The 7427-nt window shown below is 36.8% G+C and overlaps 1 protein-coding gene across 4 annotated transcripts in view; it reads right to left on the minus strand.

Annotated features, from left to right (window-relative positions):
- The window catches only part of cald1a (caldesmon 1a), a 56098-nt gene extending 49342 nt beyond the window's left edge, over positions 1-6756 (minus strand). For all 4 annotated transcript variants that reach the window (XR_010899707.1, XM_067428420.1, XM_067428419.1 and 1 more), the window contains exon 1: positions 6623-6756. The gene's annotated coding sequence lies outside the window, so the exon portion shown is untranslated. The remainder of the gene's footprint in view (positions 1-6622) is intronic.
- Positions 6757-7427: the final 671 nt, after the last annotated feature.

Consider the following 7427-nt stretch of genomic DNA (forward strand, 5'->3'; position numbering starts at 1 on the left):
CACACCTGTATAAAACAAAATAAGATCATTTGAAAAATAGCTTCATTTTTCTCTTGGCCATACAATGAAGTCAATGTCCTCATTGACATTCAAAAGATGAAATTATGACATTTTATTTCTAGGTGAACATTTAAAGTCATAGCATTAGATAGCCGGGCTACAATTATTTTCTTTACATCGCATCCAAGCAATAATGATTACGTCCCTTTATTCGAAAACTGGCCACATGTCCTTGACAGACATAGCAGAGAAGCATAAGTGTCCATCACCCCTGGAAAATCCTGACAAACCAGCGGTCTCAGCGAGATCCTAGTGCACTTAAGAGCTCCCCAAAGCCTGAGGCCAGGCACCATTAAGACTTTTCCACTGAAACCTGCCGTCTCAATAAAGGACAACAAACAGACCACAAAGTCAAATTACAGTAAAAAACAAAAAACAAAAACCCTGGAAACCTGCAGAAGGACTTAATATAAAATGCGGGAGTAATTTCAGATTTATATATTACTAACAAAACATCTGGGGCACTTATTGCATATTTGCAGGGACCTAAATAAACATCAGCTAAAGTTTCAGACTGCGCTGACTTCACAATGGAGGAATGCCCCCGTTTTGCTGCATTTCCCGATTGTCACCACTGGTTTGGAGCTCCAGGAGCCCTGAGAACGCTCAGAAACGTTGCAGCGTTACACAACTGCGGTTCCTTCCTGGATCCAGTGCTTTAAAATTACAGGCTATCAGATTCAAAGCAGCAGAGGAATAGCTGAACATATGAAGGGGGAAGGGTTGGAGAGCTGCATCTCCTGAGGTTTCTGCCGCACGTCAATCATACTTTCACAAAGTTAATTGAACATTTAACAAGAGTCATCTAAAATAAACATTATTTTAGCTCTGCTTTACACAATGATTTTAAGGATGCTTTGTATTGAATGAGAAAAAAAAACAAAAAAACAGAAAGCATGTTGCATGTAGGCTACCTAAATCTTTTTGTGGATAACCAAAAAGGATTTGAGTACTGTGATGGGAGTTTCATATCTAGAAATGTTTGCACATTTAAGGAGAACCTCTATAACGTAAACTTGCAAATCAAAATGTCAGTTCAACTCAATATAATTACATGTTTTGATGCATATGAGGGATCCAAAAAGAGCTTTGGCAAATGTAGTGCTCTTTATAAAACAAGGCCATAAATGTAGACTAAACCAGATAAGAAGCAGAAAGACATCAATCTAGAGGGTCCAAATGCCCAAATAGGGTAGTATGAGAAAGTTTACCATGTGACAGCAGAAATGTGTCAGCTATACTTTTTATATACCAGCAGTCTAACACCAAAAAGAAACCTTAAAATCTGCTCTGCATGCTGTGTTACAGAACAGTTCCATTGATTATAGTAATCGTGATTTAGTTTTGATGTGATATGCCACTCGCGTCTGGTGAAGACACGTAACTGTAGCTAGTTTATATGTGCCAAACAACTGCCATATTAACATAGATTTCCTCTGATGTGTTATTTTACAACAGTTCAAATGCAGCTAATCCAGCTATATTTAAACTGCATTATTAGTCTTTAGTTTTTTTAAATATAGTTTATATAAATGTTTTTATTTGTATTACTGCAGGTGTTTCTGCAGTAATGCTAAACTTATGAATTTGATATGACTAATTTTATGCTATTATGTTACAAATAAATAAGCAGGTAAAGAAAAAAGAGGGCCATTTAACTATTGTTTATTGACATTAAAGAAACAAATATCGACTTTCCAGAAAACTATATTGTCAACTGTGATATAAATTACTCATTTCATATTGTATTACTCATATGCTCATTAGGAGTTGACACCCAATGTTAAATAAGCTTTTTTTGTATAAAAACAATGACCAGGGAGGATTAAATAGCTATAACACTTATCCTTAAAATTGCTATCATCCAAAGCCAAAATAATGACACGATAATTCAAGTGGCACAGACTTTATCTCAAACCTTAGTGGTCTATAAGCAGAGAATCTCAGAATCAAAGTGCAACATTTACATTTTTGTTCCCTACTGTATTTCTTTATAACGTTTTATAGCTCACCTTACATTTAACATATAAGCAATGAGAATAAATGCATAGCGCAAACATTTGGAGTGAAGTTGTTATATATTTTCCAATAGATTAGTGGTTCCCAAACTTTTTAGAGTGGCATAACCCTGAGGAATGTAAAATGTAAAGGCATTTAAGATTTACTTTTACAATAGTACAAATACATGTTGTAAACAATTTTTTTTTTTCTTCAAAAAAGTGAAAATGTGACACTTAAATATTTAACTAAAACTGCCAGTAGGTGGCAACAAGTCACTGTTTTAAAGGGATAGTTCACCCAAAAAATGAAAAAAATTGCCCCATGATTTACCTTAAGCCATCATAGGTGCATATGACATTCTTTTGTCAGACGAATATAGTTAGAGTTAAATTAACACGTCTTGGCCAATCCAAGCTTTATAATGGAAGTAAATGGTCTCCCAAAAAAAGTGTATCCATCCATTATAAAAGTGACCCACACAGCCCATAAAGGTCTTCTGCAGCGAATTGATGGGTTTTTGCTTGGATTAGCCAGGACATTTTTTAATATAACTCTGTATTTGTATTTGTCTGAAAGAAGAATGTCATATACACCTATTGTTTGAGGGTGAGTAAATTATGGGATCATTTTTATTTTTGGGTGAACTAATATTTTGTTGAAAAATAGAGCAAACAATCCTGAAAATACTGTGTTCATAAATGTTTTGTTTGTTTGTTGAACTGTTGTATAAAATCAATGTCATATTTGCAGTAGTGTGGATAGTCGTGAAAAATTCGTACTAGCAACATTAAAAACTAGAACTCACATAGTTCAATCGAGTGAAATCGATCTCTATGTACAGTCTGTATCTATTGTGTTCTTCATGCTAGGTGCTAAAACCCCACTTTTACAAAGTTGTATTGCATGTTGAGAATGGCAGTAATATAGCGGGATTTGCTGAGGCAGCATATTCTGCATGCAACCTATCATATGCACACTGCTTGTGTGGATGCAGTCAGTTTTGACTGCAAAAGATGAAATGATTTGATTGGACATGATGTATTTGACCTTTTATGGCATGGACTGGTTTCCTGTTGTTACACAAGAGGTGGCATTTTTTCTGTTAAAGGTCCCATTTTTTGCGATTCCATCTTTCAAACTTTAGTTAGTGTGTAATGTTGCTGTTAGAGCATAAATAATACCTGTAAAATTATAAAGCTCAAAGTTCAATGCCAAGCGAGATATTTTATTTAACAGAAGTTCCCTTTCAAAGCCTACAGCGAACGGCCAGTTTGGACTACAGCCCTGCACTTCCTGCTTTAATGACACAACTAAAACCGTTTGTTGACGAACCCTCCGCCCACAAGAACACGCAGATTCGGGGGCGTTGTCCTTTTGCTCTCGCAGGTCGAGAGAAGCTTGTTTTTGTAGAGTGTGTTTGTCGCCATGCCATTGAAACGCTGTTATTTTCATCCCGGAGTCAAATCACCTTTGTTTGGCCTTCCCACAGATGCTGTACATAGAGATCAATGGCTACAGTTTATGTTTAACTCGGTTCCGGAAAATTATAATCACAATTTAAAACTATGTGCAGCACATTTTGCTGAGGACTGCTTCCTCAATCTCAATCAGTTTAATGCCGGATTCGCAGAAAGATTATTCTAAAAAGATGACGCAGTTCCCTTGTCTGGAGAAGGTGTTGTTATGGACCACAACCGGTAAGTGTATTTTATTATTTAAGTCGGTCCGTTTAACAGTTTATGTAACTCATTACACAAAGTGCAACGCTGTTTAGCTTTGTTAACTAACGTTAGATGGTAATTGAAACTAATTCGAAAAACTTAGCATATAAAAGTGTAGTAATTCATTCAGACACCATCGATTGTTGGTGTTTGTAATGATCAGTTTAAACTACTGAATAGACAGCTTACCATTCTGAAACATCCAGCAAAACTCTTTCCTGAGCAGGTTGTAATCAATCCTCTTCAAAATTCTCCGGGTCTGATTCCGACTCAAATTGATAAGGCAATATAGACATTTTTGCAATAACATTGAGCGTGCGTATGGTATCTACACGTTATGATAAGAGGCGGGACCTTCCGGGCAACGTGCTAAGCTGCTGTCCAATCACAGCGCGGGAAACGCTGGCCCAATCAGAACTCGTTACATGTTTCTGAAGGAGGGACTTCATAGTACAAGGAAATCATCAGGCCGTTTTTAGGACAGGGGAAACACCGGTATACATATAAGTAAATTGTGTGAAAAATACTGTGTTTTTTTACACGCGAAACATGAACTCATGTTATATTGCACACTGTAAACATAATCAAAGCTTCGAAAGCACGCGAAGAATGGGACCTTTAAAAATACATTCTGTTTTAAGGTGAGGTACAATGAAATGAACAACAAAACTCAGCATTTCGTTTACATACTCAGTCACCTCACATTCCCCAGTCTGAGAAAGAGCATACACTGTAAAAAATAAAAAGGGAAAATGTACTGGTAATTTTCTGCCAGTATATATTCCAGTAATTTTACGGAAATTTTCGTTAACCCTTAACACAAACTAAAGCAAAGTGTAATTCAAAATACAGGTAAGACGACTCTAGAAAACCAATACGGGATATTCCTTCATATTTATACAGTACATTGTGCCCTATTTTTACAGACTTTTTTTTTTTACAGTGTAGTACTGAACTAACAGCTTTCCAAGTGGAGGAAAATGCTTAAAGTCACAATGAAATGGAAGTAGCAACAGATTTTCTTCCATATTGTGATTGTACATCCAAGAGTAATGTATTATCGAAATATAAATAATGTAGGTGTGTACTTGGCTCTACGTGTCGATTGTTGATTTGATGTTTTCGATGTGGGCGTGGCACTCAAAAATGAAGGCAGATGAAAGTATGTTTGTGGCTTTAACATAAAAAATATATATATACCATCTGTTTATTTGGATTATAGTGTCATCCTTTTGGCAGTAGAATGTGCTTATGACAAGGGAAGAAATCTGGTTCTCCCAGGTCATTGCGACTTAAAAGAGATTTCTTTTTTAACATAATTTACATGAGTGACTCTGGACAGGTCTGTTTTAAGACAGGCATCGCCTTACCATAACCCAACAAAGTCTAACAGAGAAAAAGTGCAAAACGGGGGGAATCAGTGCTGTTTTGCATTACAGAGGCTATTGCAATCATATGTCACCGTGTTCAATCTGTTCCTTTGAGGCAAGGGCATTCCCCACATATTTTCTAAACACCACAGTGTTATCAGATTCCGTTTCATGGCCAATTACTGGCCAGCCTCACTGTCCGTGCTGCTACTCTGACAGCACATCACTCGATTGTTCTGTGTTCAGCTTTTCCTCAGGCTCTAACTCGTACAGCTAAAGGTCAGAGCAATAAAACGAGGTCCCAAGTAACAATCTGACAGATTCTGTACTAAGCTGCATGCACATTATAGGCTGAATCAGCCAAATATGCGGCTGCCATTCAGTAGGCATAGAAGCCTGGCCTGCGCGGTTGTGTTAGTAAACGAGGCCATAAAATTAATTTAATAGTTTGCAATAAGTACAAAGCTTGCATTTTTTGTTGGTCTGGATTTATGGTTTCACTGCCAAAACGCAAACAGCAAAAATCAGGATGCTCCATAAATGCATCGCTTTCGCTCAACAAGCACTCAATGGTTCCCAGCAGAGTAATTTCCCAAACGCATCCACTCAAAACCCCCCACCCCCTCAGCTCCATCCCAAATCCCACAACAGACATGAATTAAACAATATAAGAATGTTCATGGCCGGTGATTCCACGCCACAAATATTTTGAGAAGAGAGTGTGGAGACTCGGGCAGCCAGAGAAAACTCCAAATCCACTTTGGACAATACCACTGAGAATTTTAATGCGTTACAGCATCCATAAACTAAGCATGGGACAGAGGCGCCCTACTTACTGTATGTAGAATGTATTCTGCAAAAGGACACTATGAACGGTCCTTTACTTACACAAAATCCCCCAAAATATAAAAAACTAAACAAAATGAGAAGACAACTTGATTTTTTGGATGCATTCCATCAAATGCCATTTCCATTTTCCAGCTTTATATGGATAGTTTTGGCAGCTGTCAATCAACCTAGGACTTTTTCTAAAGGTTTGCCTTGTGAATTGAAAATAAATCTTAATCTTAAATTAATAAAAAGCTATGCAAAAGAGTAGGTTTTGGAGTGGAGGGGGGGGGAGGTATAGAAAAGATAAGAGACAATAAAGATTGTAGCATCCTCAACAATCAAATAGCATACTCTTAACTTATGCACATACCAATGCACAACTATTTGTACATTCGTATTTCAAAGCGACTGAATCACAAATCTAGATCTAGAACTTTCTTAAAATGCTAAATAAAATATTATATTAAACTAGGCTATATAAATGCATGTAATATATAAGCCACGTTTTTCAACAAAAGACTTCATTGAGACTGACGCCAAATGGTTAATGTTTTATCAAAAAAGCAGGAAGAGTTTGTGAAAAGAGCGTAAAGTTTGTAAACTCGCATTCAAACATCTGGCAGTGATGATAAAACTCACCTGGGGTATGAGGCGAACGAAGAGTGCGTCCTTTAGATGTGCGAAGAAACCTGCAAAGAGAAAACGACTAGAAGAGCTGCTCCTTCACTCCCAAATCTCCAGCGTTCAGTAACAGGATTCTGGGTCTCTGAAGCTCCTCCCTTTAGAAGCCATTCACTCCATCAGATCTCCGCCTTCACGAGTCGCGAACAGTTGCAGGACCAAACTCATCTCTGATTTAATATCCTTCTTTATTACAGTAAACGAACACTAGTGCATTGTAGTCATTTTATCAACTCATTATTTCACGTAATATAAAAAAAATACAAGTTTTCTTAATGTAAAAGTAAACATAGGCAAACTGTTTCATTATTTATGACTGCCTTTTTAATTGGCCCAAACAATAGTTGCGTCGCCCTGAAACGGTAAATAACAGAATTTGACTAAATAAAGGAATACTTACCAAATAAATAAATAAGTGGTCGTGACATTGATTTGAGTTTAATTATTCACCTGAATCATAATGAATGATTCCTCCCTAGCTTCCTCGTAGAAAATTCAGTTTTAATTTAAATGTACAACTATATATATATGTGTGTGTGTGTGTGTGTGTGTGTGTTGAGGGGATATTTATTATTGATAACCTCTATAAAAAAAATATGAGAACCAAATTAGAGCACTGAGGTGTGGATTTTTCATGTCTCTATGTTGAAGTACATGGGTTTTGTTCTACTCAAAAATGTGTGTGTGAGTGTATGTGTGAGAATCAGACCAGAATATTATACCTGAGGTAGAAGTGTGTGTGTGTGTGTGTCTGGGCAACATT

This window comes from Pseudorasbora parva, chromosome 20 (assembly GCF_024679245.1).
Source record: "Pseudorasbora parva isolate DD20220531a chromosome 20, ASM2467924v1, whole genome shotgun sequence".
In the NCBI taxonomy this organism is placed as follows: domain Eukaryota; kingdom Metazoa; phylum Chordata; class Actinopteri; order Cypriniformes; family Gobionidae; genus Pseudorasbora; species Pseudorasbora parva.